The sequence below is a fragment of the Dendropsophus ebraccatus genome, chromosome 6, assembly GCF_027789765.1.
Source record: "Dendropsophus ebraccatus isolate aDenEbr1 chromosome 6, aDenEbr1.pat, whole genome shotgun sequence".
Taxonomy (NCBI): domain Eukaryota; kingdom Metazoa; phylum Chordata; class Amphibia; order Anura; family Hylidae; genus Dendropsophus; species Dendropsophus ebraccatus.
The window spans coordinates 7,198,483-7,214,820 of NC_091459.1; positions in this window are offsets into that span (position 1 = coordinate 7,198,483).

Sequence of the window (16,338 nt, forward strand, 5' to 3'; positions counted from 1 at the left end):
GTTTAATGGACTTTTCAATTAAAGACAAAGGGCCATCAGTCCACTTGACCTAGAATAATGGACCAACCGCCATCACTGCACTGACAGGCGACCAAACAGGGAAATGATGGGCATAATTTTTTCTTTTCAAAAGAGAGGAAAACGTGTGTGAACATAGGCATACAATGTAGATCCACCTTTTTATTTACACAAGCACACTATCCTGACAGGAAGAACCTGCACACATATATGGTCAAAACGAGGAAAGATTTGTAGGATAATATATGTGGAACAAACCAAGAAGCTTTAAATCTAACAGCAAAAATTGAAGCAGTATGGGGAAATGTATCAAGCTGACTTATGTCAGGTGTCTGGGGTAGAAAAGTCACAAATTGTGTGCAAAATTAAGTTGTGAAAAATGTGCAACCATTCAGTCGATTTAGGGTGCACTGACAAAAAAGTGGGTAAAGCACAGCTTTGTCATGATGACCAGCCAGATTTACTATGATAAACCCCAGTAACTTGATTATAACAGAAATCTACATCAGAGGTGATGGAGATTTCCATGTGCGACAAATGGCCTGCTCTGCACAGCTAGAAGCCTCGCAATAAATCTTGAATGGTGGCAGGGACTATAGTTAAATGGGCGTGAGGTATGCTGGACTTGTACTGGAAAAAAAAACGCGCAGAATAAAATGCGTATCATTAGAGTTAAAAAAAAATAAAAAATCTCCTCTAGTATAAAAGAAAACAGCAACCTCTTAGAAATTATTCATACATTTATTGTACTTCTCCGAGGCTCCAGTCACCTAAAAATAGCTTTTTTTCTGCTGCTGTGAAGTGTCATAAAGGTATGGCCAGGGCACTTCAGTATTTTTTTTCTTAGGTGATTGCAGCCTCAGACAACTATAATAAAGGTATAGATCATTTCACTGCATAAATAGCTCTAGCTGTATAGGCATGGAGCTTAGAGTCAGATTAGCTAAAGTTGTCAGAAGATTAGTTAGTGTTGATCAGATGTCTTAAAAAGAAACATACATTTTTTTCAGTATGGCCAATTGTGGAAATGTCTAAATTATTAAAATGTAATGTAAACAGAACTGTACTGTGAACAGTGTAAATGTGAAGGAAATGTCAAAACTGTGGGGGGTTTTTATATTAAAAAGTGATCTAATGCCAGATCTATGCCAAAATTGTGCAGATAAAAACTACAGTCTAGTGCCCATAACTTGTAATATTATATTTCTAAGAAAAACATCCAGACCTCCCTTGCACTCCCTTTGAAAAGTATTATTTGCCTCCTTATCCTAACAGCTATTTAACAGTGTCCACTGCTGGAACAAGAATTATAACATTATTATGACAGGTTTTCTGTCACTAATGTTTGGGGTTTTTTTTTGTTTTTTTATTTGTCAGAGAGAGGCTATGTTCACACAACGTCCTAAAAAGTAAAAAAGTGTCCGCTTTTTGTGTTTAAAAAGACGTCCGTTATTGCATTATTTTAATATGCCTGACTTAAATGCATTGAAGTCTATGGAATAACGGATGTCTTTTTTACACATTGTATTGAATGCGTCTGCCTCAAATGACGTCCATTATTTAATACAATGTGTGAAAAAGACGTCCGTTATTCCCTAGACTTCAATGCATTTTAGTCAAGCATATTAAAATGATGCAATAACGGACGTCTTTTTAAACACAAAAAGTGGACACCTTTTTGCTTTTTAGGACGTTGTGTGAACATAGCCAGACATGTCAAAAATTTTGTCAGGCATGCTCTGAGTGTTCAGACCTGTACAAATCAAAAAAATTAGCTCAGTGTCAGTGACAGAAGTTAAGTCCCAAAGAATTTTATTATGCGGCCGTCTTGTCATATGACAGAGAACTGCTAAATGCGTCTTCTCCCTACTCATTCTCATGCAAAGTCAGGCAGACCCGGACGGATCAAAACTTTCTACATGTCTTTCTGTAGTGTCAAAAGTTGTGTTTTTTTTTACAGTGCCTCTTAAATAGCTTGTAGGCTATTATGTATACTATCTATATATTTGTATGCATACTAGCCATACTAAAGCAATATATATATTCATAATAACTGAAGAGATTATCTAGTGAAATATAAGTATATCCACAAATCCTGTTACGGATGTAGGTACTGTACCACCATAACTAACAAATATTGTAAGAGCTGCCGGGAAACTGTTCTAGCAAATTAGTAATGGAATGATAGTATAAGTATAGTATATAGTAGATAAATAGATCTTTAAACAAGTCTTCAGGAAATCAGAGGAGTGGATCAACAAGTATGCATTGTATTATCAAATTAAATGTATTATTATCATAAACAGATTTTTTTTTTCCCATCAGGAATATATCAGGTGTTTTGTGATTTTACAAAACAGAAGAAAAAAAAATGCAATTACCTAATAGAGAAATCTCCTTGCTGCCTCCTTGTAGACCATTGCCAGCAAGTGCAGAGATCCTCACTGTGTACTGGATGCCACTGGTCAGGTTAGTGATTGTCGCTGATTCAAAATACACTGTGAAACTCTGAGGTGGATTTCCAATCACTTCTACCAGATATGAACTCCTGTTACCTTCTGGAAGCCTCCAGGTGACATACATAGAGCTGCTGTTTAGTTTAGAAGCTGTTAGCTCAGTAACAATGGACGGACCTGTAAGAAGAACATCATTTAGATCACACGTACTATACTAATATATAAAATGTGCTATAACACTATAAAGAATATATTCACTAGGACTCATTTTGTAACTTCATCTTCAACAGAATAAAATGTTTCCTAACTTAAAGTGTCACTGTCGTTATAACTTTTAAAATCTAAATCAACAGTAGATGTGATATAAAGCAAGTTTGCAATTTACATTCATTATTTATTTTTTAGTTATCATGGGGAAAAACAGCACTTCCTGTTTTCTGACTCTTTTTCTCAAAAATCAGGAGACAGTCAGATAACAGGAAGTCCTGTGTATTCCAGGACATCTGATCGCTGGCAGAGAGAAGGCAGTCATGTGATTGACGGACACATTGAGCCATGACTCTCTGTACTGGCCGGAATTCCTGTGTTTAATCTCTTTTTTTCAACCAGGACATCAGAAAATCTTCAGGAGACTGGACCTGGATACAGTAAGTAAAGCTGTTATATAGCAGCCTTCGGGAGACTGGCCCTGGATACAGTAAGTATAACTGGTATATAGCTTCCTTCAGGAGACTGGACCTGGATACAGTAAGTATAGCTGTTATACAGCTGCATCAAGAGACTGGACCTGTATACAGTAAGTATAGCTGTTATATAGCTGCCTTCAGGAGACTGGACCTGGATATAGTAAGTATAGCTGTTATATAGCTGCCTTCAGGAGGCTGGACCTGGATACATTAAGTATAGCTGTTATATAGCAGCCTTCAGGAGACTGGACCTGGATACAGTAAGTATAGCTGTTATATAGCAGCCTTCAGGAGTTAGGACCTGGATACAGTAAGTATAGCTGTTATATAGCTGCCTTCAGGAGACTGTACCTGGATACAATAAGTATAGCTGTTATATAGCTGCCTTCAGGAGACTGGACCTGGATACAGTAAGTATAGCTGTTATATAGCAACCTTCAGGAGACTGGACCTGGATACAGTAAGTATAGCTGTTATATAGCTGCCTTCAGGAGACTGGACCTGGATACAGTAAGTATAGCTGTTATATAGCTGCCTTCAGGAGACTGGACCTGGATTTCTGGTAAATATAGCTTTGTTTTATCACATGATAATAACAACAAAAATAATGAAAGTAAATATAAAACTTGCTTTATATCACATCTACTGTTGATTGAGATTTTAAAAGTTATAACAACAGTGACACTTTAAGCCCAGACTAGTGGTAGGAATAGTAGAATAGTAGTCAGCCACACAGGGTGCCATGTATATGAGGGAAGCACAAATATTTGTGTAACCATTTACATACTGAAAGCAAACTTCCGTGCTGGGGTTTGATCATCAGCATTTCCCTTCAGAATGCAAGGGAGAGCATTAATAAATAATTGGTTATTCAACAGTTACTGCATAATGTTAAACTTCATATCCCAGGGCCCGCATTATTATTTGTGGGGTTTTTCTATGTAATATTAAATGAATTTATATACTTTGTTAAACATGCAAAAATAAAACTCACTTGTATACACAGATATATTGTTCTTTTCTCCTTTTACATTATCATTAACCAGAGCAGAGATGAAGAATGTGTAATAATTCCCTGGAATTAGATTTCCTATGGTGACTGAGGTTGAAGAAAGATTTGTATTTAGTGCAGAATTCTCTGGGACCTCAATCATATAAGAACTTGTATTTCCTTCTGGTGGCAGCCAGCTAAGAGACACTGATGTAGTGGTGATATGCACTATGGCCAGAGCTTTTACTATGTCAGGCCCTAAGTGGGAGAAAAAAAATACATTACTGTACCCCAACAAAACTGCATTACTTCTAACATTATTTAATAAGGTTGATAAAAGGTCTACATCAGTCGTTAAAGCAGACAATACCAGTTTTTAAAAATATTTCTTTCTTTAGAGAGATTAATTAAAAATGTGATTTTCTTTGATGATTGTAGAAAAGCATCCGAGCCCAAACTTAGCCTGTGTTCCCATTTTGAACATATCAGAGAAAGGTGGTCATCTCGTTATATAGATGGACACTAATAATAATGACCATGACCTTTAATAATGGCTGTCTATATGACAAGATGGCCACCTTTGCCAATATGTTCCACAAGTGGGAACATAGCCTATATGTTGTAAGCAGTAAAACACTTTAAGGTGACAACCATTTTTTGGACGGCCTTCATTTTGTGCCTAAATAAGAGCTGTTATTTCATAACAACAACCATAATGACTGCTATTTAAACACGAAATGACGGGCATCCAAAAAAACGCAGTCAAAGGCTATGTTCACACTTGGTTCAACAGCATCCATTGCATTGGACACGGGCTGCATTTAGCACATTCTTTTTTTACAAGTGACTTGCGAGCATTGTCGGGTGTGCCCGCAAATCAATTAACTATTTATATCAATGTAATGTGCAGCCACCGCACTTTACATTGTGTTAAAAGCTATTATATCCAGATGCTGTTCATTGAACAGTGTCCTGAAATCATTGGCATGTACATTATTTTAACACTCGCTCTAAAGAATGGGCATTAAAATAACGATGTGCGAACACAACGGGAGGCATGGCATTGACTTCAATGCAATGCCACCCTGCAGTAAAGGAAGGACGCTGATTCCATTCCAATCAGTGTATGTTCTTTACTCCAAAATAACGTTGTGTGAACATAGCCTCACGGTCAAAAAAAGACTTTGTGTGGTCGTAGCCTTAGGCTATGTTCCCACAGCGTTCTATTTTGTCCGTTTATAATTTTTAAAAAATGACATCTGTTATTTTGGCCGCTTGGCTGCCCATCAGTGCAATAAAGGCTTTTGGTACATTATTCTACTTCAGGTAGACTGATTGCCCTTTGAATGTGACCTAAATTTAAGGGTACAAACCCACTTGACGTATTTGCTGCGTGAATCAGTCTTAAAAATAAGCAGGCAAAACGCAGGTTGGCTTTATACGATTGTTCTGCGTTAAAATATGCAACTGCGTATTTTTGAAGCGTGAAGCTTGTTGTTAGCAAAGCATCAGTTGTTAACAACCTGTGCGAAAAACGCATGTAGCTTCACGCTTCAAAAATACGCAATTGCATATTTTAACGCAGAACAATCGTATAAAGCCAACCTGCGTTTTGCCTGCTTATTTTTAAGACTGATTCACGCAGCAAATACGTCAAGTGGGTTTGTACCCTAAAAGTCCTTTGAATTTAATAGTAAAAATGGTCAAAAAAGAAAAACTGTGTGCGAACAACTAAAAAATAACGTATGTTTTTTGCAAAAGACTTACAAAAATAATTATCATGATTATTATTTGACCTTGTCCTCAAAAGATGTCAGCGCTAGAAATCCTGTAAGGGGTTAAAGCACTAAAAGGGAGTATCCATCATTAGAAAAACACTTTCTTTGATAGACAGCATCACCCTTGCCTCCACTTTGGGTGCATGTTTTACAACTTAGTTCCATTGCACTGAATGGAGCTTAATTGCAAACCACACCTGAACTGGAGACAAGAGCGGTGCTGTCTCTGGAAGAAAGTGGCCATGTTTTTCTAGAGCTGGCTAACCCCTTTAAATATTAGATACATAAATGGAAACTTCATTGTAGTGTAGGAAAAACTCACTTGTGTAAGTAGAAATAATATTGCTGTCTCCTTTTACAGTATTTCCTCCAACAAGAGCAGAGATGGAGAATGTGTAATCAGTTCCCGGAATCAGATTTTGTATGGTGACTGAGGTTGAAGTAACATATAATGTAGGATTCTCTGGGATCTCAATCATATAAGAAGTTGCATTTCCTTCTGGTGGCAGCCAGCTAAGAGACACTGATGTTGTGGTAGCAGTAACTATAGTTAGATTCTTCACTATGTCAGGCCCTACAAGAAAATTTTTTAGGAGAAAACACACAAGATATAACATGACCAACAAAATTGCTATACAATATATTTGCTGCATTACCTAGTACAGTTAACTTCTTAGTGACCGCCGATACAGCTTTTTACAGCAGTCACTAATGGGCCTTATTCTGATCCCATTGGCTTTTTATGGTGGGATCAGAATAAGTGTATGCCTACAGCATCGGATAGAGGTTCAAAGGAAAATAACACACTATATTGAGTTGACTGGAAGAAATTAAGCTGCGAAACATACATTTTCTGGTGCAAAGGGTCTAGATGCAAATAAATCTTTTTGCACATGCATGTTTTGTGAATAGATTTTCTAATCTGGACCCTCTACACCAGTTGTGCCAGAGGTGCAGGTAGGGGGCGGAATGGGGGCTCGGCCTCTGCATTTACCAAATCTAAATTTTTTTACAGTGGAGAGCTAGAGCAGGTTTCACAGTGTACCCATGGGAATTATGTAGAGGCATTGCACTTGTACATATATCAAGGGAGCTTTGACGTTTTTTAAGTCCAGATTTAATACAGCCCCCAATGTTTTTATATATGTTGTACTCAATTGAATTCTTTGGTTTTAAAGCATTTTTTTTTAATGAATACACTACGTTGATTAAATATCCTATATACCCATACATATATCTTTATAGGAGTAATTAGAGGACTAAGCCTGGCAGGACTGGTTTTTAATTAATCTCAGCTTTTAAATATTCATGAGCTCTGGAAGAATGAAAGCTGAGCTTTGATTGGTTGCTATGAACATTCCTATTGTAAGACTGCCTGGAAAATCTCTCCCAATGGGTTTATGTGCTAATTTGGAGTCAAACAGTTGAGACATTCAGGTACCTATAGCGAATGGACGGACAAAATGACAGTCACTTTTGTAATAGATCGGCCATTCAACAGTTATTATGGTGTATTTCATATCCCGAGGCCTTCATTACGGTAGCATCAGGCACCTCGCCTTGTCATACAACTTTTCTTTATCATTTCAAAACTACATATATAACCCACACCTGAAATCTTCATTTATACAAAGCCGCATTTACTTACGAGTGTATAAAGAGATGTCCCCGTTTCCCCCCTCCGCAGCAGCGAAAACTGCAGAAACCATAAATGTGTATTCATGTCCTGGGATCAGTCCAGTAATCAGAAGAGAATGTGAGCTTGTGGATGTAGCAAATGTGGAATTCTGCATTCTTATCCAATAGTAGTCGCTGTTTCCTACAGGTGGTTCCCATGTGAGATTTACTGAAGTGGTTGTAATTTCAGGTGCCAATATATTGTAAGGTGCTCCAGGGACTGTCAAACAAATAACATGTACATTAGTGTGCTGCGTTTTATAATGTGCTGGGGTTTGTGCTGCAGTTTTATGGCATTTTGCAATATTAGGCAATGGCAGAATTTCACTGTAGTACTGGAAACTGCAATGTTTATTGCATTCTTTAGTGGTCAAAATCAGAGCAGGTTAGGACATAGAACATCACTCATGGTACTTTTACACGGTGCGATAATTCGCCCGATCGCACGATTAACGATTTTGAATAAACAATGTTTTTTTTATAACGATCAGCGTTTAGACGGAACGATACATCGTACGGAGAATTCGCTATGCGATCGTTTTGCGATCGTTTAAGCCTATCTCACACATAGGTGAAATCACTGAAAGAATGTTTACACGGAACGATCTGCGAATTTTTTGCGAACGATTTTTTGCTCATCGTTTGATCGTTCGCTGCGTTTACACGTACGATTATCGTTCGAATTTGACCGTTATCATGCAAAAACGAACGATCAATCGTCCCGTGTAAAAGTACCAAAAGGCTCCTATTACACAGGCTGATCAATATTGTAAACAAGTGCTAATCCAAGCTCCCGGTCTTCTCCTGCGCTCTGTATGCGTCCAAACACCACGCACTGCAGCTCAGACAGGCCACTGTGAACCTGCAGTGCGTGGTGCTTGGACGCATATAACAGGAGAACACCAGGAATGTGAACAGGTAAAGTATTAACTGTTAAGGCAATCGTCAACCATGCATCGCTATTACACGTAGTGATGCACGATCAGCAGAAAGTGATTTTACGTCTGGCCATTTCATTGGCTGATAGTTATCTCAATTATACAGAGGGATAATTGGCAAAATCGGGCTGATATGGTTGATTATCGCTCCGTGTAATAGGGCCCTAAGAAAATCGAATAAAGGATATCAGTTTTATAAGTATCAGTAAATACTGAATTTTCTCCATAAAAAACACTATAAGAAAAGACTGTGTATTGTTTCCTGAGCACCACTGTGTGAAACAAGCTACTCAGCAGTTATTGCTGCTAGACGCACATGTGGGAAATCTAATATTTCATATGATCAAAAGGTTTAAAATGAATTTGGTCAGAATCATTGTTTTTGATGGTTAATATCTAATGTCTAAGGCCTCATTTATTTCAGTACAACATAAAATCATTGAACATTACATAAAATTGATACTACTTACCAGTATATATTGTGATATTATTACTGTCTCCTTTTACAGTATTTCCTCCAGTAAGAGCAGAAACCAGGAATGTGTAATTATTTCCAGGACTCAGATTTCCTATGGTGACTGAGGTTGAAGTAACATTTGTATTTAACCTAGAATTCTCCAGGACTTCAATCATATATGAACTTGCATATCCATCTGGTGGTAGCCAGCCCAAAAACGCAGATGTAGTGGTGACAGACAACAGTTTTAGATTCTTCACTATGTCAGGTCCTACAGGGGAAGTTGACAAAAAAAGTTTTATTAAGGCATATCTTCATGGCTTTTTATGCACTGCATTTTCAGTGTCATGCTCTGGAAAGTCTCTTGGCACTGTACTGTATATCCAACATTTTAATAGTCCCCATTCATCCAATGGACGCCTATGTAAACACTCCCCCAAAAAATGTTAAGACTGCTAAGAAAAAGTGCATTATTTCCTGGAATTTAAAGCGCAACTATAAAATATTTTGAGCTTTCAGTTTTAGTTAGCTTAGGTCATGATAAGACTTTTTGCAATATACATTAATAACCTAAAATGAACAGTTTTTTAAATACATAAGGCTGACTATGCCCTTATAGCCCTCTCTGGCTCTGACTTATTTCTGCATTCCTGCTGGACACGCCCCCTCCCTGGAGATCCGTACTGAGTGTATAGACTCTGACAGGAGGATCAGATAACAGCCCTGACACACAGAGAGAAACATAAACAAACCCTCCTCCCCCCTCCTAGCAGAACGTTCTCCCCCCTCCCCTCACAGAGGTGACTAAGCAGAGCTGAGGGTGTTGTGTGTGAGGAGCAGCAGGGGAGGAGATGGATGGAGGGACAAGTACTCCGTGCTTCAACAAGGAGGGATATCCCAGCCATGACCCAGCCAATGTACTGCATGAGGGAGAGTGGGTGAGTCACTGAGGGGAGGACTACAAGTCCCAGCACAACACAGCTGTAGTCCGTCCATAGTACATATAACATTCACTATCAGATGTCTGCAGCAGGTGCCCCCATCTCCATAGCTGACATTATCCTACAGTGTAATGAGAGCAGATGACTGTATCTAATCCCACTGTGTGTGATACCATCTGCTGGGGCTCTGTATCTAATCTTACATTGTGATACTGTATGCTGGGGCTCTATCTGATCCTGCTATGTGTGATACATCTGCTAAGGTGCTGGTCAGTGGATGGAGGGACGCAGCCAGGGAGATGAGGGACAGGCCACGCCCACTTTGTCTCAGCCATAAGAAAAACTCATTTATTCTTCTGAGCCAAACAACTGGGGATATCTCAGCGAGCGTACATGCTATCAACGCAGTTTAGGGCTCTTTTTAAAAGGTAACACGAGGGCTTTTTATTTGAGGAATTTCATTTGATCAAAACATGATCATGTAGACACCAAAATGTAGTTAAAGGGGTAGTTCGCAAAAAAAAAAAAAAATCTTTCACATCAACTGGTCCCAGCAGGTGATTTGTAATGTACTTCTAATAAAAAAATCTCAAGTTTTCCAGTACTTATTAGCTACTGTATGTCTTCAGGAAGTGGTTTATTCTCTCCAGTTTGACACAGTGCACTCTGCTGCCACCCCTGTCCATGTCAGGAACTGTCCAGAGCAGCAGCAAATCCCCATAAAAAACCTCTCCTGCTCTCCAGACTGGAAAGAATACAACACTTCCTGCAGGACATACAGTAGCTGATAAGTACCAGAAGACTGGGGATTTTTTTTATAGAAATAAATTACAAATCTTCCACTACTTATCAGCTGCTGTATGTCCTGCTGGAAGTGATGTATTCTTTCCAGTCTGACACAGGGCACTCTGCTGCCACCCCTGTCCATGTCAGAAACTGTCTCCATACCCTTTCCTGCAGGACATACGCCAGCTAATAATGACTTAAAGACTTGAGATTTTTTTCATAGAAGTAAATTACAAATCTCTGCTACTTTCTGGCACCAGTTGATTTAAAAGAATATTTTTTGTGAACTACATGTTTAAAACTTAGGAAAAATAGAATTAAACCTGTAATGTATAAATAGATGTAATAGGCAGCTGATGTGGACTGCCGGAGCTGCCAAATTGTCTTGATCTTGGCCCTTTATCCTGGATGTGGAAACTGGACTTCTGCAGTTAGAGGACATGAGGTCTTCACTAAGAAGAACATTTTAGCAGATCTGTTTGGTAAATCTACAGTAAATGAATTTAACCCCTAGACGATCTAGGACATACGGGTACGCCCTGGCCACCTGTCACCAGATGACCCTGAAAGTACTCGTAGGTCCCGAGTTCCTGATGTGCTATGAAGCGCGCTATGAAATAGCAATGATCAGTGCATCCAATCAAATAATTGCATATAAAAGTCCCCCATGGGGACATAAAAAGTATAAAATAGATGTTTTTAAAAATGCACCAAGGCCTTTCCCCCAATAAAAATTAAATTCAACCCCTATACCTATATATAAATACAACATATAAAAATAAACATATTATATTCCGTAGCGTACGTATTTGTCCAATCCATCAAAATATAACAACTGTCATCCTGTATGACAAACGGCATTAACAAAAACAAAGAGAATAGCGCCAGATATCCAGATTTTTTTGTTACATTGTATATAAAATAAAAATAATAAAAAGTGATCAAAATATCGGATCGACACAAATATGGTATTAATTAATAAAATCTGTGTGAGGCTATGTTTAATCAACGTCAAAAATGGAGAAAAATTGTCTGATTTTGCTATTTAAAAAAACGTCCGTTTTTGCAGCAATTTAACTGACTTCAATGCAATTGCATTGAAGTCAATGGGAAGACGGACGTCCTATGCACACAATGCATTGAAAAACGGATGTTTTTGCCGCGGACGTCAAAATAATAAACATGAACGTTATTTTCGGACGTTTTTTGCAAACAGCAGATGTTTTTTATTAGTTGTTCACACACAGTTCTTCTTTTGTCACAGTTCTTCCTCTGTTTTTACTATTAAATTCAATGGATTTTTCAATTAAGCCACAACCAAAGGGCAATTAGTAACCCCAAACTAAGATAATGTGCAAACACCCGTCATTACACTAAGGGGATGCCAGGCTTCAAAAAACGGACTCAAAATAACGGATGTCATCTTAAACGGAGCTGAAAAAAAAACGTCGTGTGAACATAGCCTTAACCAGCATATGGTTGTGTTCAGACTGACGTAAAGAACAATCTTATCATGTCGCTTTTAATGTATAGTGCATTACGTAGACACAGGAACCACTAAAAGTTACAATATTGCATTCTTTTTTCCAATTTCATCAATTTATATTTTCATAAATGATATTTTTGGGGTTCAGTTATACATGTTATGATAGAATGAAAGGCGTCATTACAAAGTACACTTGTTCCTGAAGAAAACAATCCCTTACATGGCCCTGTAGATTGATAAAATAAAGTGCTATAGCTCTTTGAAGGGGAGGAGGAAAAAATAAAAATGGAAAAATAAAAACTGGCGCTGTCCTTTAGGTTATTTTGGAATGGGTCTTAAAGGGGTTAAAAAAGCTTGAAGTATACATCTATCTATGTGAAAATAATAAGAAAGTAAAATAAGGCAGACTAGATGGACCAGTTGGTCTTTTTCAGAAAACATTTTTCTATTTTTCTAAGAACGACTCAACGTAAAATATAAAAAGTTACGCATTAGGTTATATTTCCGCACAGTAATTGGAAAAATAATCTGAGATATAAATGCCTGAAAAACTGGACAAATAGGAAACCCTGCTGAGAAATCTATTAGAGCAAAGCTGACCATACACATTTGAAAAAGAGACCATAAAAATGTGACTAGGAACATAGCCTGATTATATACTATTAAATATATTATAAGCTGCCAAATGAAAAGTGTGTTACATAATAGTAAACCATAAGACGAAAGAAAAAAACTTTCTACTATATTAGGTGCTCACTTGTGTATGTAGAACCACTATTGCTGTTTCCTTTTACAGTATTTCCTCCAGTAAGAGCAGAAACCAGGAATGTGTAATAATTTCCTGGAATTAGATTTCCTACGGTGACTGAGGTTGAAGAAATATTTGTATTTAGTGAAGAATTCTCTGGGACCTCAATCATATAAGAACTTGTATTTCCTTCTGGTGGCAGCCAGCTAAGAGACACTGATGTAGTGGTGACATGCACTATGGTCAGAGCTTTCACTATGTCAGGTCCTAGAACACAAATTTGAAATACATTCATATTAATCAGTTCCATGTTTTTTTCTTAAGCTTAAAGGCATTTTTTATTTTAAGTTGACAATTTTAAAAGTTTTTTTCCTTTAAAATAATTACAAATAATCAGAATATCAAGTAGTAGAATTGGGGTCGTATAGAGATTGTGATCCCACTGTATGAAGCTTAAGTGAGACCACGTCTGGATTACTGTGTCCAGGTTTCGAAACCTCACCTACAAACAATATTGATAAAATAGAAAGGGTCCAAAGACGGGGTACAAAAACGAAACCTAGTAGGAAAGACTTAAGGATTTATATCGGTGTCGTCTGAAGGAAAAAAGAAGAAGTAAGGACATGATTGAAACCTTTAAAGATGTTGAGCCTTTACAAGTTTAAGAAGGATAGTGTTTTAAAATAAGAAACTGAACACAAGAGCAAGTACATACATAGTTTCATAGCTTATGAGATTGAAAAAAGACACAAGAGTATCAAGTTCAACCTAAAACCCTAGTGTGTTGGTACGATCTGTGGTTATTTGTGGGAAAGATCAGAAGCACATTGAAAAAACACTGGGTTACGGTAAGAGTAGTAGATGCCAAAAAGAAACTTTTAGCAAATCTGTTTGGCAAATCTACAGAAAATGAATTTAAACATGTCTGAAATAGACATCTATCTATCATAAAATAAAAAGAAAGTAATCTACGGCAGACTAGATGGACCAGGTGGTCTTTTTCTGAAAACAATTTTCTTTTCTTTTAAGAACTCAACGTAAAATTTAAAAGTTACGCAGAAGGGTATATTCACGCACAATATTTGGAAAAATATTCTCAGATATAAATGCCTAAAAAAACTGGTCAAACAGGAAACCCTGCTGAGAAATCTGTTAGCCCATAGCTTTATGGGGAAAAAAAAGGCAGATCGTAAGAATTAAAAAAAGAGACTAGTAAAAATGTGACTAGGAACATAGCCTCAATATATTAGATTTAATATATTATAAGCTGCCAAATGAAAAGTTTGTTACATAATAGTAAACCATAAGACAAAAGAAAAAAACTTTCTACTATATTAGGTGCTCACTTGTGTATGTAGAACCACTATTGCTGTCTCCTTTTACAGTATTTTCTCCAGTAAGAGCAGAAACCAGGAATGTGTAATAATTCCCTGGAATTAGATTTCCTATGGTGACTGAGGTTGAAGAAAGGTTTGTATTTAGTGAAGAATTCTCTGGGACCTCAATCATATAAGAACTTGTATTTCCTTCTGGTGGCAGCCAGCTAAGAGACACTGATGTAGTGGTGACATGCACTATGGTCAGAGCTTTCACTATGTCAGGTCCTAAAACACAAATTTGAAATACATTCATATTAATAAGTTCCATGTTTTTTTCTGAGGCTTAAAGGCATTTTTTTATTTTAAGTTGACAATTTTAAAAGTTTTTTACTTTAAAATAATTACAAATAATCAGAATATCAAGTAGTAGAATTGGGGTCGTATAGAGATTGTGATCCCACTGTATGAAGCTTAAGTGAGACCACGTCTGGATTACTGTGTCCAGGTTTCGAAACCTCACCTACAAACAATATTGATAAAATAGAAAGGGTCCAAAGACGGGCTACAAAAACGAAACCTAGTAGGAAAGACTTAAAGATTTAAATCGGTATCGTCTGAAGGAAAAAAGGGGAAGTAAGGACATGATCGAAACCTTTAAAGATGTTGAGAGGCTTTACAAGTTTACCCAGGAGGATAGTGTTTTAAAATAAGAAACTGAACACAAGAGCAAGTACATACATAGTTTCATAGCTAATGAGATTGAAAAAAGACACAAGAATATCAAGTTCAACCTAAAACCCTAGTGTGTTAGTACGATCTGTGGTTATTTGTGGGAAAGATCAGAAGCACATTGAAAAAACACTGGGTTACGGTAAGAGTAGTAGATGCCAAAGAGAAACTTTTAGCAAATCTGTTTGGTAAATCTACATAAAATGAATTTAAACATGTCTGAAATAGACATCTATCTATCTATTATAAAATAATAAGAAAGTAATCTACGGCAGACTAGATGGACCAGGTGGTCTTTTTCTGAAAACAATTTTCATTTCTTTTAAGAACTCAACGTAAAATTTAAAAGTTACGCAGAAGGGTATATTCACGCACAATATTTGGAAAAATATTCTCAGATATAAATGCCTAAAAAAACTGGTCAAAAGGAAACCCTGCTGAAAAATCTGTTAGCCCATAGCTTTATGGGGAAAAAAAAGGCAGATCGTAAGCATTAAAAAAAGAGACTAGTAAAAATGTGACTAGGAACATAGCCTCATTATATTAGATTTAATATATTATAAGCTGCCAAATGAAAAGTTTGTTACATAATAGTAAACCATAAGACAAAAGAAAAAAACTTTCTACTATATTAGGTGCTCACTTGTGTATGTAGAACCACTATTGCTGTCTCCTTTTACAGTATTTTCTCCAGTAAGAGCAGAAACCAGGAATGTGTAATAATTCCCTGGAATTAGATTTCCTATGGTGACTGAGGTTGAAGAAAGGTTTGTATTTAGTGAAGAATTCTCTGGGACCTCAATCATATAAGAACTTGTATTTCCTTCTGATGGCAGCCAGCTAAGAGACACTGATGTAGTGGTGACATGCACTATGGTCAGAGCTTTCACTATGTCAGGTCCTAGAACACAAATTTGAAATACATTCATATTAATCAGTTCCATGTTTTTTTCTTAAGCTTAAAGGCATTTTTTATTTTAAGTTGACAATTTTAAAAGTTTTTTCCTTTAAAATAATTACAAATAATCAGAATATCAAGTAGTAGAATTGGGGTCGTATAGAGATTGTGATCCCACTGTATGAAGCTTAAGTGAGACCACGTCTGGATTACTGTGTCCAGGTTTCGAAACCTCACCTACAAACAATATTGATAAAATAGAAAGGGTCCAAAGACGGGCTACAAAAACGAAACCTAGTAGGAAAGACTTAAGGATTTATATCGGTATCGTCTGAAGGAAAAAAGGGGAAGTAAGGACATGATCAAAACCTTTAAAGATGTTGAGAGCCTTTACGAGTTTAAGAAGGATAGTGTTTTAAAATAAGAAACT